This window comes from Mobula hypostoma, chromosome 1 (genome assembly GCF_963921235.1).
Source record: "Mobula hypostoma chromosome 1, sMobHyp1.1, whole genome shotgun sequence".
NCBI classification, from domain to species: Eukaryota; Metazoa; Chordata; class Chondrichthyes; order Myliobatiformes; family Myliobatidae; genus Mobula; species Mobula hypostoma.
This window is the reverse complement of record NC_086097.1, coordinates 141,383,147-141,399,654: the sequence shown is the minus strand read 5'-3', so window position 1 is coordinate 141,399,654 and position 16,508 is coordinate 141,383,147. Positions and strand designations below refer to the sequence as shown.

At 40.6% G+C, this 16,508-nt stretch overlaps 1 protein-coding gene across 6 annotated transcripts in view; it reads left to right on the top strand.

Annotated features, from left to right (window-relative positions):
* stard3nl (STARD3 N-terminal like) overlaps positions 1-7,552 on the top strand; it is a 35,575-nt gene extending 28,023 nt beyond the window's left edge. For 4 of the 6 annotated variants that reach the window (XR_010019042.1, XM_063056960.1, XM_063056990.1 and 1 more), the window contains one exon: positions 5,274-7,552. The gene's annotated coding sequence lies outside the window, so the exon portion shown is untranslated. The remainder of the gene's footprint in view (positions 1-5,273) is intronic. The other 2 variants (XR_010019047.1, XM_063056981.1) reach the window with 1 other exon arrangement.
* The last annotated feature ends 8,956 nt before the right edge of the window (positions 7,553-16,508 follow it).

Below are 16,508 nucleotides of genomic sequence, written 5' to 3'. Positions count from 1 at the left end.
GCAAGAACTGGGTATTAAATGTACTAAATTTAACTCTCTTTATGCTTGCATCTACTGAGTTTAAAAGTGAGAGGGGAGACTTAATTGGAATATTCAGGGGATGTGGAGATTATGTCTCCTGTTGTGAGAAAAAGAAGGGTTCATTGTTTAAAATCTGGGAGAAGGGTCACCCATTTAAGATGGATAAGGCAATTTTGGATATTGTGAAAATTAAGAAAAAGGAGCACCCCTTTACATCTACTTTGTCATTCAGTAAGGTCATGGCTAAGCCAGTGTGGGCCTCAATGCTATTGCCTGCTCTTTCCCTGTGTGCTTTGACTGTAGTGGTTTAAATTTCTGTCAGTCCCCACCTTGAATATACTCCACAGCTCTGAGGCAAAGAATTCAATAGTTCATGACCCACTGAGAGAATAAATTCCTCCACATTTGAAAGCTTTTGAACAACCTTTGGATCACATTTGCTCAAAGAGTAGTGGGAAGATTCCTTGGATATTTTTAAGACAATGCAGGAGCTGCCTATTTATCCATCAAACCTGCTCTGCCATTCAGTATGGTTATGTATGATCATATTCCTGCTTTCCCCAGAGCCTTTGACTCCTTTTACATCTAGAAATAGAGTATATGCCTTATATTCAGCAACCTAGCCTCCACATAGTCCATCACCCTCTGAGTAACTAAGTCGCTTCTTATTTCAGCCCTAAGTTGCTTGTCCTATGAACCCAAGGCACAGACTCAGACAGGGGAACTACTCTCTCTGCATCCTGTCAGCATTTTGTGAATTTCTATTGTATCCCTCACCTCAGTCTCCTAAACTCAAGCAAATACAAACATAGGCCATTTAATGTGATCAAGTGGCAGTTGTGCTTTCCTTGCAGCTTTTATTAAATAATGGTACAATATTAGCATCCTCATCCCCCCTCCAGTCTTCCCAAATTTCACCTTTGGCTAAAGATGAAGCAAATATTAATGCAAGGACCTCTGAGCTACCCACGAGGTCCAAGGATGCACTTGGGCCTTGGGGATTTATCCACCTTAATACACTTTAAGGCCACCAGCTCCTCTTGCCTGGTCATTCTTATGTGGTCCAAGACATTATCACTCACTTCACTGTTTTCCTTAGCATCTACCATTTTCTCCACGGTAAAAGAAACTGAGAAACATTAATTAAATATCTTCCTTTTCCTGTGGCTCCATACATAGTAGATGGCCATGCTGTTCTTTAAGAGGGTTCCCTAAACTTGCCAGCCTTGCCTTTCACCCTAACGGGATTATGCTGCCCTGGATTCTTTAAATCACTTGTTTGAAAGTCTCCCACTTGCCAGTCATTTCTTTACCTACAAGTAGTCTCACCAATTGAGTATGCCCACAAGAAAATGAATCTCAGGGTTTTATATGGTGACATACATGTACTTTGATAATAAATCTAATTTGACTTTGAGCTTGGAACCTGCCTAATCAATCTGTGCAAGATTCTGCGTAATGCCTCTAAAATAGACCCTGCCCTATTTTTTTAGGACCTTAACTAGTGGGCGAGTCCCATCTTTCTTTATAACTATTTTAAAATGAACATAATGATGTGACTGACACTGAGTTACTTGGTCTGCCTTGTTCCCAAAGAAGTGGCCTAGTGTTGTACCCTCTCCATTAGGGTCTTCGATATATTGATTAAGCTTCTTTTTGAACACATTTAACAAATTCCACCCTATCCTATGAATGACTCAGTCAATATTAGGGAAGTTAAAATCTCCCTCTAATACTATCCTATTATTGTTACAATTATTTGCAAAATCGGGAAAGAGCTGTTCCTCTGATTCCCATTGACTAAGGGGGGAGGAGTGGGAGGTACAGTATAGTCCTATTAAAGTGGCCATCCCTTTGTTTCTAAGTTTTACTCGTATGGCCTTACTGAATGATCCCCCAAGGAACATCCTCTTTGAGCACTGTTATTATGTACTCCCTTATTAAAAGAGAAATCTCCTTCCTCTCCTACCTGCTTCTCTGGCCTCCTTGTGGCATCTGTACCCTGGAACATTGAGCTGCTAGTCCTGCCCTTTCCTCCACAGTGTTTCTGTTATGGCAGTAATATCCCAGTTCCCAAAGCCAATCCAGAAGCAGATTTCACCCATCTTGCCTGTTAAGCCTCTTACACTGAAATAAACACAGTTTAATGTAGTTATTTTTCCTCTCTCTTTCCTGTGCTCCTGACTATTCTGTCTACTAAACTTGCTCTCGTTGACTGCATTACTTACCTCATATTTCTCATCTGTCTCACTACTGCTGAGGGTCCAAACACCCTGCCAATTTAATTTAAACCAACTCCAGTAGTGTTAGCAAATCTCCATCCCAGCATTTTTGTTCCCCTCCAGTTCAGGTACAACCGATCTCTCTTGTACAAGTCACTTTTGCTCCAGAAGAGATCCCAATGATCAAAGAACCTGAATCTCTGCTCCTCCATTAGCTCCTCTGCCATGCATTCATCTGGCCTACCTTCCTTGTTCCTGTCCTCACTAGCATGTGGCACAGGGATCAGAATTGGATCATTTGGCCCTTGAGTCTGCTCTGCCATATTATCATGGCTGATTTATTATCCCTCTTAACCCATTCTCTTGTCTTCTTCCTGTAACCTTTAAGGCCCTGATTAATTAAGAACCTAACAATCTCCTCCTTAAATACACCCAGTAGCTTGGCCTGCATGGCTGGCTGTGGCAGAGAGTTCCACAGGCTCACCACCCTATGGCTAACAATTTTTTCCTCATCTCTGTACTAAATTGATGTGCCTCTGTTCTGAGGTTGAGCCTTCTGGTCCTAGACTATTGGAAATATCCTCTCCACATCCACTCTATCTAAGTGTTTCAATATTTGATAGGTTTCAATGACATCCTCTTTCATTCTTCTAAATCCCGGCAAGTACAGGCCCAGAGCCATCAAACACTCCTCATATGTTAACCCTTTCATTATTGGGATCATTCTTAGAACCTCCTCTGGGCCCTCTCCAATGCTAGCACATCTTTTCTTAGATAAGGGGCCCAAAACTGCTCTTGATACTCCAAGTGAGGTCTGACCAATGCCTTATGAAGTCTCAGGATTACAACCTTGCTTTTGTATTCAAGTCCTCTTGAAATTAATGCTAATATTGCATTTGCCTTCCTTAACACTGAATCAGCCTAAAAGTTAACCTTTAGGGAACCCTGCACAAGGACTCCCAAGTCCTTTGCACCTCTGATTTTTGAATTCTCTCCCCATTTAGAAAGTAGTCCACGTCTTTATTCCTTCTACCAAAGTGCATGGCCATACACTTCCTTACAATATCTTCCATCTGCCACCTTGCTTATTCTCTCAATATGTCCAAGTCCTTTTGTAGCCTCTCTGCTTCCTCAACACCACCTGCCCCTCTTCCTATCTGCATGTTGTCCACAGACTTGGCCACAAAGCCATCAATTTTGTCATCCAAGTCATTGACATATAACAAACATGTAAAGAAGCTGACCCAGCAACAACCCCTGCAGAACACCACTAGTCACTGGCAGCCAATCAGAAAAGGTCCCCTTTTATTCTCACTCTTTGCCTCCTATCAGTCAGCCAATCTTTTATCCATGCTAGTATCTTTACTGTAACACCATTGGCTCTTATCTTGTTAAGCAGCTTTGTATGCAGCACCTTGTCAAAGACCTTCTGAAAACTGAAGTAAAAAACATCCACTGACTCTCCTTTATCTATCTTGAATGTTATTTCATCAAAGAGTTCCAACAGGTTTGTCAGGCAAGGTTTGCCCCTTAAGGAAACTGTTGACTTTGGCCTATCTTGTCATGTGTCTCCAAGTACCCTGAAACCTCATCCTTACTAATAGACTCCACCATCTTTCCAACTACTGAAGCCAGGCTAACTGGCCTATTATTTTTTTCTGCCTCTTCCCTTCTTGAAGAGTGGAGAGACACTTGTAATTTTCTAGTCCTCCAGAATCATTCTAGAATCTAAACGCAAACAACAGGAATTCTGCAGATGCTGGAAATTCAAGCAACACATATAAAAGTTGCTGGTGAACGCAGCAGGCCAGGCAGCGTCTCGTTAGTCCTGACGAAGGGTCTCAGCCTGAAACATCGACTGCACCTCTTCCTAGAGATGCTGCCTGGCCTGCTGCGTTCACCAGCAACTTTTATGTGTGTTGATTCTAGAATCTAATGATTTTTGAAAGATCATTACTGATGCCTCTACAATTTCTTTGCTACCTCTTTCAGAACCTTGGGATGTAGTCCATCTAGTCCAGGTGATTCATCTACCTTCAGACCTGGCTTTCAATATTCATGGTGCAGAACCTTATTCCCTTTTTTAAAAAAAACTAGTCATATCTACCAATGTATGCAGTGCTGCTTTACTGCTAATCTTCCGCTTAAGAATGTTCTGCAATTGCTTGGAGACATCCTTTTTGACCCTGGGACCCCTAAGGCATCACACTATCTTGGCATCTCTTCTGACCACCATTTCTTCTTGTTCCCCTTTCTAGCAAGTCTCCTATCACTATTACCCTCTCTGACTGCACTCTTTCTTGCTGAGTCTTAGAATTGGTTGTAGAGGCACAGGCATGATTATTATTGCTATTCCCTGAAAGGTAATTTCCCATCCCCAATGGTATCTAAGGAGGCTTATCTGTTAGTGAAGTGTATAGCCATAGAGGAAATACTGCACTGCCTGCCTGTCCCCTTTGCCTTGTGGTCATCCAACTACTTATAGCCTGATGCGTGCCTATCTTAGTAAAATTGTTATTTGTGCTCTCGGCACCCTAGATGATCCTGAGTGCATCCAACTCCAGCTCCATTACCTTGACAAGGTTAGCCAGGAGCTGTAGTTTGCTGCACTCCCTACACTGGAAGTCTCCCTGATCTCCAACATCCTGCAGGACCAGCATTCAACTGCCCCGGCTGCCATCCTGACTTCACTAAGTGGGTAATAAAATTAAATGACCTTTCCTGTTCTTACCTTTATCTTAGCTCAGCCTCTCGCTGATGCCTCATGAGCCAAAGTTCCAGCAATTATTCCTCAAACACAGCTGCTCCTAAATGGTTGTTCCTCTAGAATCTGGCTTCCTTTTATTCACTGCCAGAGGCTGCAACTTTTAAAATCTCCTCTCCGCCTCTTTACAGCTCACTAGTCCTTTCTGAAAATGTAAACTGAAATTTTTATATAGATCCGTGCATTGATTGCAGTATTGTATTTTCAGCCAAGTATAAATTGTTCTAATGTAATTTCTTCTTGCTCTCTCTCCGCATCTCCCTCAGCAGGTGGATAAAGTTCAGTCTGAAGCAAATATTGGAACTCTTTGAAATAGCAGAGCTTTGAGATTCGCCTGAGACTTGAATTATTCTTGGGTATGACCGTGTTTAGCCAATAGCAAGACTTGATTCACTGTGCTCAAGAACCCTTCAGCTGTTGGGAGTTCATCGCTATACTGCCTTCTGCCATCTTGGAAATGGCTTCTTTATCCTCCCTTTACTAAACCAATACTCTAATCACGCAATCCTGCACGATTAGTTTCCAAAATATGTAATTTTGGTTTGGAATCAATTAATTCATGATTAATAATTCTATTTAAAATAACTTTGAAGGGTGTGATTAGATTATCTGTCCAATGTATTTGGGCCTGTTCATTTTAAGCATTATGTTGCACTATGATTCTTGATTATTTGTGTTTGGTCTTTCATTATTTTAAATGAAATTGGCCAAACACAGTAAATGATAAAATGTTCTGAACTGTTTTCAGACTTTGCCTTATTTGTAAAGGTAAGTATGAAAGGGAGCACTGCATGAGTGCCCTGCTGCATGTGTTTGTCACCCATGTTCCCAGAGTGTCACTGCATGTCATAACTTTCTTCAGAATTAAGGAAGCTTCTTAAAAATTATTTGTATTTCTTAACAATAGTAACATGTTCTGTACGGCAGCTTGTAACAAGACTCAGCAGCAGCACTCTCTGCTAAGCACTCAGTGACCCAGCTCCCTCTGATTAGGGGTGTACAAAATTCCCATCTTTGGTCTAGAATATTCCATGCTTTGTGATAGTTGAAATAAAAGTTTTAAAAAGCAGCATTTTATTTGATTGCAGTCAAATAGACTCTCTGATAAAGAACATTGTACCTGGCAAAGCTCTAGCAGTTCCTAGCTCATCTCTCTCCTGCAGCTGTGGAAAACGTTAAGATTTTGCAATGATATTGTACCAAGATTGTCTGACCACTACCCCTAGGAAGACACCTGTCTTTTTTAACCTCCCTTGCTTCAGTAAAGCAACATGTCTTCTGACCCTGCCCTAAGGAAGCTTCCATGCCCTTTGAACTGCATATAGATGGGCTAGCCAGCTCTTCTCAAGCTCTTCTACAACCTGCCTCCAGCACTGAGGTCTTTAAATTCTTAATCACTACTCAGTAATCACTACCTAGGAAGGAATCAAATATGTGCTTTACTTGACCATCAGATTTTGGCTTCTCAAAACTCTGAGACAGCTGTAAGTTTGATTATAAACAAGAATTGGTAAGGATGCATCTTCTCTTTCCAGGGCAACAGGAGGCAACGAGAGTTAATTAGTAGCATATCTCTTTAACAGATGATTCCTTTGTCCACAGCTCCCCATAGAATGAGAGCAGTGTTGTAGAATGGTGGGCAGAGAATATACTGCATCTAAAGAGTACTTTTGTTAATTATTCTCAGTTTTGCACAGATTAATGTAATAGCTTTGATTTGAAGTGATGATCATAATTTGGCTTTATTAATATAGTTTGATGTCTTAAGTAAAGTTATGGTGCAATTAGGTACACCTGTTCAAACAAGTTTTGCAAATCAGTTATTTAATGTTAATCAATTCAGTGAGATATTGGAGTACTGCAGTTCATGCACTGATACTGAATTACTTAGTGGCTATTCCCAAAGCGCATTTACGTCATATTTCATATGTGATATCCACTTTTAATTGCAATTGAGAACTGTTTTTATATTTAAATCAAATTATTGGAATTTCTAATTGTTTTATCTCAAACAACTTCAAGAGCAGGCTCTTTGTTCAAAATGATTGAATAATTATCTGTTCAATTTATCAGCTGATGTGTTTTTTCTGTCTGCAACCTTGCACTATTTGTATTCTGATCATATTTTTAAGGTAAAGTTCCAACTGAATTAATATTCCTAATGTTTATGTTTCTATGTATATCTAACAGTGGATTATAGCCCAGTGATTTTTTTTTATTGTATCTCTATTCATTGAGTTTCTTCCCTGTCAGCTGTCTTTCAAAAAGACATCCTACAGTGGGAATGAGATCGAATAGTGATGGAATGGAAAAAAAATGGTCCTGCTTCTTAGTGATGCTAGGTCTAATTCTACACAAAAGAATTGAGTTTCTTCTGTGCTTAATGTCAGCAGTTTGATCACTTTATGATTAGCTTACAAATAATTGTCTGAATAAAAAAACGTCAACAAATGCAAAGCTGTGCAAAAAAGTTCTGCATGCAATATCTGTATCTCCAGTCATGACTTGTTTTATTAATGTAATAAATGCATTATCGTTTCACTAATATTTACTTCAGAAAATGTAATTAAAATGGGAAATATTTTAGGAATGTCCATTCAGTGCTTGGCTTAATGTTTATGCAACTTCCATCATAACATTTTGACTATATACTCCAGCTGTGATTAGTGATCCATTCTCTAATATGCAAGCTCAGAAAATTCATTCTGTTGCTCTTCAACCAACTACCTATCTTGACCTCTGTGGATTTGTTTGTTCATTACTGCTCGTCGTCTTAGTTGTATAAATTCTTCAAAGCATTGAAGTATTACCATTGACCAAAGAATAGAGACTTGGGCTGAGCCAGGTGCTAAGTGAACTAACACAAGGTACAAGCCTACTTAATTTTATCTGCCAATTTGTCCCTTGAAGATGCATGTGTCCAATACAGCATTGGTAGTAACAAAGAAAATTTCCCAGCTTCACACACAGGACAGCCTCTGTTGTGTTGTACTGTAACTGCTGAATAGGATGGTTCAGAGTAGATCCAGAAGGTAATTTCTAAAGAACAAATATCTATTCTGGCATAATTTGAATGCCATACTCTGGCATATTCCTTCACCTCTGTCATATGACTGCCAAATGTCAAACCACAGCACATAAACAGGCCATTTAGCCCATTATGACCATAAAGCTATACTGTGATTACTGTGTCCTAAAATTTCCTTTACCCTAAGCTTTCTCTAATTGAATCTGGTTCATTAGAGTTACAGAGCACTACAGCAGAGAAACAGACCTTTGGCCCATCTAATCTGTGCCAAACTAATGCCATGCCTAGTGCCATGGACTTGCATCTGAACCATAGCCCTCTATCTCCCTCCCAGCCGTGTATTTATCCAATCCATCCAAATGCTGAAAATAAACCTGCATCCATCACTTCCACTGGCAGCTCTTTCCATACACTCACCACCCTCTGAATTAAGAAGTTCCTTCTCATGTTCCCCTTAAACATTTTATCTTTCATCCTTAACCCATGGCCTTTAGTTCTACACTCACCCAACCTCGGTGGAAAAAGACTGCTTGCACTTACCCTGTCTATATACCCAAACTTTTATATTTTTCTATCAAATTTCCCCTCATTCTCCTATGCTCCAGGGAATGAAGTCTTAACCTATTCAATCTTACCCTATATCTCACGTCATCAAGTCCTGCCAACAACCTTGCAAATTTTCTTTGCGCTCTTTCAATGTTATTGTTATCTTTCATGTAGTTAGGTGACCAGAACTGCACACAGTACTCCAAATGTCTTGTACAATTTCAACATAATATCCCAATGCCAACATGCCCAAAGCTCTCTTTACAGCCCTATTTATTCAAGGAATTATGAATCTCTATTCCCAGATCCCTCTGTTCTACCATGCTCTTCATTACCCTGCTGTTCACTGTGTAAGTCCTATCCACTGTTTATCTTGCCAAAATACATCTTACACTTGTTTGCAACACCCACCCAGTCCAGAATTGCCCTTTCCTTAGTGGGCTCAACTACAAGCTGCTCTAAAAAGCAATTTCATATGCATTCTACATATTTATTTTGGGATCTATCACCAACCTGATTTTCCCAATCCACCTGCATATTAAGTTGCATGGTGATTATCATTACATTGACTATTGTAACTTAGGGATGACCACAGTCTAAATCCTTGCTGTATGACTCTGACTCTAAATGTGCTTGCTATTCATAGAAGAAAGATACCAATTCTGAAGTAAATGAATAGATTAAAGATGGACACGCCTTTATCCGTTTACTCGTGGTAGCTTTCATAGCTAAGCTAAGAGCTAGAGATTAAAGTTTATGATTAAATTAATATGATTTCCTGTTTAGTCAGCTATGGAGACTGTTAATCAGGTATCTGTTTTTGTGCAAAGGAAGTGGCGCGCCGTGGTATGAAAAGCTAAAATAACCGTTTGCCATTCTGCACAATAATTCAAACCTCAGTTGCACAAGGTATTTATGAACTCGTGAACAGATATTGTCACAACATGTAATATTTTCTTTTTCAGAATCTATCCGACTCCCGTCTCAACATTACTATTGAATTGTTTCCATTTGATTCAAGTACTGCACTCCTCATCGAAACTCATTCTTTTAAAAACAAAGTCCTCTTCACTTGCCCTGTTTTGCCAAAAATACAAAAACATCGATAGAAGAAATATTAGGCAATTTGACGTTTGAACATGCTCTAAAATTCATAGACCATGACTGATGTGTCTCAATTTTCTCATCTATATTGTCCAATTCCCCCAACGTCCGAAAATCAGCGAAACCCTGCCTGAATGTACAAAATAACTGAACATTCACAGCACTCGAGAATTTCAAAACTAATTATAATACTCTGTAAAGAAAAAATTCTCTTCCGCTTAACCCTAAAGGTCTCAAACCTTTGCGATTCTAATTTGGATATAACAAAGCCGAGTCCGGCCTGAGGACTCAACTTCGTGATTTCAGCCCCCTTAAAAAAATCTTAGGTCTCAGTGAGAGCACCTCTCCTAAATTCCAGTGTCTATTCGTCAGTCTAACCTCTGCTCGTGGAAACTCTGCTTCCTGTCCAAATTCTATGTTAAAGCCTACATTGCAACGAATTCAAACACACCCTTTCTGAATAGTGACCCAAGCTATTTAAAGTAATAGCTCACCAGCGCCAAATGTTGCTGGCCGGTGGTGTAGAGGTATCAGCACTGGAGATCGGGGCAAATAGTTACGGGTTCGAATCTGGCTAGCAACTCGGCGTCATAAAAAGCGAAGGAAACTGTAAAAAATGTCGCCCGATTCGCCCCCAAGGCGTGAAAAGGAAAAACAACAGGAGCCAAATATCTTAATGTTTGTTCTTTTACCAACATTTATAGCTTTGAGCATCTTTATTATATCATCTTTTGAACGAGAGCAGCATCTCTAGATTCTGCATTTTTTTCTTTTTTTCCCACTTCATTGGTAGTGTTGCGGTAGTCTTCCGCTGCAATCTTTCTATGGCCTTGAGATTCATCATAGATTGCAGTGTCCAGACTGGAGACAATACTCTTCGTGAGGTCAAACCAGGTTTTTTTTTGTAAAAGTTTATCATAATAAGCCATAAGAGATGGGACCAGAATTAAGCCATTCAGACCATCGAGTTTGCTTCACTAAATAATATTTTAGCTATCGTGAGATCCGCAGCTCAGCAACTGGCTATGCACCACAACCAATCCTTACCCCAGTGTTTCTGCTCCACATGACCCTCCTCTCAGTTCTTATCAGTGGAACCCATTATCCTCTTCTCCCTCATATGAATGTCTTACCATCCCTTCTGAAGCATTGGGGGTAAATTCACTTACTGAATTGATTCCACAGCCCGTGGACTCAAGAACTCTAAAACTCATACTCTCAGTATAATTTTTTTGTTTATTATTATTATTTTTTTCTTGGCTCAAGCTGGTAAAACCTGAGGTACGGGCATAACCAAATACACTCACTCCTCAATTGCTAGGAACTCACGGGCTATTGTTTGATGTAACAAAACACACTGATGAAGGTAGAGCAGTGGATGCAGAGTATATGGATTTCAGTAAGGTATTTGGTAAGGTTTCCAATGTGAGGTTCATTCAGAAAGAAAGGAGGCATGGGATCCAAGGAGACCTTGCTTTGCGGATCCAGAATTGACAACCACAGAAGGCAAAAGGTGGTTGTGGATGGTTCGTATTCTGCATTGAGGTCGGTGACCAGTGGTATTCCGCAGGGATCTGTTTGGGGACCCCTCCTCTTTGTGAGTTTTATAAATGACCTGGATAAGGAAGTAGAAAAGTAAGTTAGTAAGTTTTCCAATGAATCAAAAGTTTGGGGGTGTTGTGGATAGTCTGGACGGCTGTCAGCTGTTACAGAGGGACATCGATAGAATGCAGAAGTGGACTGAGGTGGCAGATGGAGTTCAATCCAGCTAAGTGTGGAGGATCAGCGAGATCTTGGGGTCCATGTCCACAGAACACCCAAAGCTGCTGCTATGTTCTATGTTGTATTCTAGTGGCGTGCTATCGTGTAGTACCTTCAGGATGATAACAGTTGTAGATATTACTATCGGGACAATGTATACCCTGTTCATAGAACATAGTTATCTACAGCACATTACAGGCCCTTCGGCTCACAATGTTGTGCCGACCATGTAACCGACTCCAGAAGCTGTCTAGTTTTTCCCTATCGCATTTTAAAAATTTTTCTATTTTTCTAAGCTCCATGTACCTGTCTAAGAGTCTCTTAAAAGACCCTAGTGCATCCGCCTCTACCACTGTCGCTGGCAGTGCATTCCACGCATCCACCACTCTCTGTGTGAAAAACTTACTTCCGACATACCCCTCGTACTTATTTCCAAGCACCTTAAAACTATGCCCCCTCGTGTTGGCCATTTCAGCCCAGGGAAAAAGCCTCTGGCTATCCACACGACCAATGCCTCAACTGACATAATAGCGCCTCTCCCCCCACCCCAGGCGATCAATGCCAGACTAGTGGGATCGTAGCCTGTGAAGACACAACAAATTCACCATGAAGCTTTAATTATCAGTATTGGTATTGGTTTCTTATCGCCAAATGTATCAAGATGGTTGCTTGCATATTATTTATAAGGATCAAATCATTACACGGAGTATTGAGCTAGAATGAAGTAAATCAATATCAATGCAGAATAAAGCGTAAAAGCTACCAAAATAGTGCAGTGCAGGAGCAAGACTATAACAAGGTAGAACCATCTTATCGTACAAGAGATCTGTTCAGGAGGCCATTAACAGTGGGATAGAAGCAGTCCTTGAGCTGGCGGTACATGCTTTCAGGCTTGTGTATCTTCTTCCCGATAAGAGGGGTAAAAGAGGGAACATCTGGGGTGGTTAGCCGCTTTACTGAGGCAGTAGGAAGCATTGGCAGAGTTCATATAGGGGAGGGTTTTCGTGATGTGCTGTTCAGTGCCAACAACTTTATGGTTTCTTGTGGTCACGTGCAGAGCAGCTGCCATACCAGGTCGCCATGCAACCAGACAAAGTGCTTTCTATTGTGCATCGAAAAATATGGAAAAAGCCGACGGAGACGTGCCGAATTTCTTCCGCCTTCCGAGAAAGCAGTGGCGTTGATGAGCTTTCTTAGCTGTGACATTAACGTGATTGGACCAGGATAGGATATTGATGATGTGCACAGTTGGGAAATTGAAGCTCCCTATCCTCTGTTCCTCAACACAATTGATGTAGACAGGAGCATGTGCATCCCCCGCCTTTCTGAAGTCAATGACCAGTTATTTTGTTTTGCTGGCTTTGAGATAGTTGTCATGATAATTTGTCACTAAACTCTCTGCCTCCTTCCTGTATTTCAACTCATCGTTATTTTAGATGAGGCCCACTGCAGAGGTGTCAACTGAAAACCTGTAGATGGAGGTAGGGCAGAATCTGGCCACACAGTCATGAGGGTAAAGTAGGGGGCTGAGGATCCAACTTTGTGGAGTGTCAGTGTTTAGACTAATCGTGGCAGATGTGTTGCTGCCTATCCTTAGTGATCATGGTCTGTTGGTCACAAAGTCAAGGATCTAGTTCTGGAGGGAAGCATTAACTCCCAGGGTCTGGTGATTGGTGATGTGTTTGCTGGGAATAAGAGTATTGAAAGCAGATTTGTAGTCAGATTTCATGCAGGTTGGAGGATGGTGAATCATGTACGTCTACTAATGCTCGCTAAACAGTGTTAGGTGTCTGGTCATTTGTAAAAAGAAACCACAGTTCAGTTCAGAGGCTGAATTTTGACCAATAAGAATCTACATTCAATACACATTTTCAAGGGATTTGGGGTTGTAACATTTAACTGTCATTCATTCTTTGGGGCACTCCTCTGTTTTTGTGGATGTTTGTGAAGAAAAAGAATTTCAGGATATATGTTATATACATTTCTCTGACATTAAATGTACCTATTGAAATGATAACACATGGTGATTCAGAAGCAGCAAATAGAAAGCTTGCTCTGCATTATGATATCTCAGCTTGGTTAACATGTTCCATAGTCTTTCAATTTTCTCTTTTAATTCAGCATATTTCTGGTGTTTTTCAATGATTGATTTTTGTATAATATGTGTGCTTGGAATGCTATATCTATTAAGTAAGTCTTTCTTGCTTGTTTATCCTGTATTATTATTATATCCGGGTGGTTATTATGGATTGTCCTATCTGTACTAACGGATCCGTCACAATATAATTTGTCGGTCTTTAACTCTAAAACTGGATCAAGTTTCTATTTTTAGTAAGGTATGGTTTCTTTTGCGAGATTGTATTTTAAAACAGGGTTTTAGTAAATGATGTTTGCCACTTGATTGTTCCTGTGAAAGTAACCAGATTGAGTTAAACTGCTCAGATCATGGGGATGTCTTCTATGGATGGTCATGCTCTTCCATTGGTTAACTTTTTCTTCAGCAGTGATAATTTCTTCATTTTCTGGGTTGTGCTCTCATTTAAGTTTAGTGGTGTGTACTTCTTACCAGAATTGCAATTGCTCATGTGGAGTGCTGAATTCTGATTTGTTCATGAAAATTTATCCTTAAAATTTATCCTATCTGACTGTTGTGTAAATTTTTAATGTCTATTGTTTTATTATTATTATTATTATTATCATCATAATCATTTTTATTGTAGTATTTGCACGGTTTGTCTTTTGCATAATTAGAGTACAGGAGGGAGATTTAAAACTTGGCCGAGTGGTGTAATAACAACAGCCTTTCATTCATTGTCAATAAGAATAAGAAACTGATTGTAGATTTCAGGAGAGGGAAGCCAAAGGTCCTCGAGCCAGTCTTCATCGGAGGATCAGAGGTGGACAGGATCAGCAACTTTAAAGTACTATTACTGTTACTATTTCAGAGGACCTGTCCTGGGTCGAGCACATAAGTGCAATTGTGAAGAAAGCACGGCAGCGCCTGTACTTCCCGTAGGAGTTGGCGAAGAATCGGCATGACATCTAAAACTTTGACAAACTCCTTTAGATGTGTAGTGGAGAGTGTATTAACTAGCTGCATCATGGCCTGATATGGAAAAACATATGCTTTTGAATGAAAATCCTAGAAAAGGTAATGGATTCGGTCTATTATATCACCGGTAAAGCCTTCCCAGCCATTAAGCACATCCACATGAAACGCTGTCGTAGGAAAGCAGCAACCATCATCAGAGATTGCTACCGCCCAGGTCATGCTCTTTTAGAAACCATAGAAACCATAGAAAAACTACAGCACAGAAACAGGCCTTTTGGCCCTTCTTGGCTGTGCTGAACCATTTTCTGCCTAGTCCCACTGACCTGCACATAGACCATATCTCTCCATATACCTCCCATCCATGTATCTGTCCAATTTATTCAAATATGTTAAAAAAAGAACCCGCATTTACCACCTCGTCTGGCAGCTCATTCCATACTTCCACCACTCTCTGTGTGAAGAAGCCCCCCCTAATGTTCCCTTTAAACTTTTCCCCCCTCACCCTTAACCCATGTCCTCTGGTTTTTTTCTCCCCTTGCCTCAGTGGAAAAAGCCTGCTTCCATTCACTCTATCTATACCCATCATAATTTTATAAACCTCTATCAAATCTCCCCTCATTCTTCTACGCTCCAGGGAATAAAGTCCTAAACTATTCAACCTTTCTCTGTAACTGAGTTTCTCAAGTCCCGGCAACATCCTTGTAAACCTTCTCTGCACTCTTTCAACCTTATTTATATCCTTCCTGTAATTTGGTGACCAAAACTGAACACAATACTCCAGATTCGGCCTCACCAATGCCTTATACAACCTCATCATAACATTCCAGCTCTTATACTCAATACTTTGATTAATAAAGGCCAATGTACCAAAGGCTCTCTTTACAACCCTATCTACCTGTGACGCCACTTTTAGGGAATTTTGTATCTGTATTCCTAGATCCCTCTGTTCTACTGCACTCCCCAGTGCCTTACCATTAACCCTGTATGTTCTACCTTGGTTTGTCCTTCCAACGTGCAATACCTCACACTTGTCTGTATTAAACTCCATCTGCCATTTTTCAGCCCATTTTCCCAGCTGGTCCAAGTCCCTCTGCAGGCTCCGAAAACCTTCCTCACTGTCTACTACACCTCCAATCTTTGTATCATCAGCAAATTTGCTGATCCAATTTACCACATTATCATCCAGATCATTGATATAGATGACAAATAACAATGGACCCAGCACTGATTCCTGTGGCACACCACTAGTCACAGGCCTCCACTCGGGGAAGCAATTCTCTACTACCACTCTTTGGCTTCTACCATTGAGCCAATGTCTAATCCAATTTACCACCTCTCCATGTATACCTAGCGACTGAATTTTCCTAATTAACCTCCCATGCGGGACCTTGTCAAAGGCCTTACTGAAGTCCATGTAGACAACATCCACTGCCTTCCCTTCATCCACTTTTCTGGTAACCTCGTCAAAAAACTTCAAGAGATTGGTCAAACATGACCTACCACGCACAAAGCCATGTTGACTCTCCCTAATAAGTCCCTGTCTATTCAAATGCTTGTAGATTCTGTCTCTTAGTACTCCCTCCAATAACTTACCTACTACCGATGTTAAACTTACCGGCCTATAATTTCCCGGATTACTTTTCGATCCTTTTTTTAAACAATGGAACAATATGAGCCACTCCCCAATCCTCCGGCACTTCACCCGTAGACAGCGACATTTTAAATATTTCTGCCAGGGCCCCTGCAATTTCAACACTAGTCTCCTTCAAGGTCCGAGGGAACACCCTGTCAGGTCCCGGGGATTTATCCACTTTAATTTTCCTCAAGACAGCAAGGACTTCAATCTGTATAGTTTCCATGATCTCACTCCTTGTTCCCCTTAACTCCATAGACTTCATGCCAGTTTCCTTAGTAAATACAGATGCAAAAAACCTATTTAAGATCTCCTCCATTTCCTTTGGTTCTGCACATAGCCGACCACTCTGATCTTCAAGAGGACCAATTTTATCC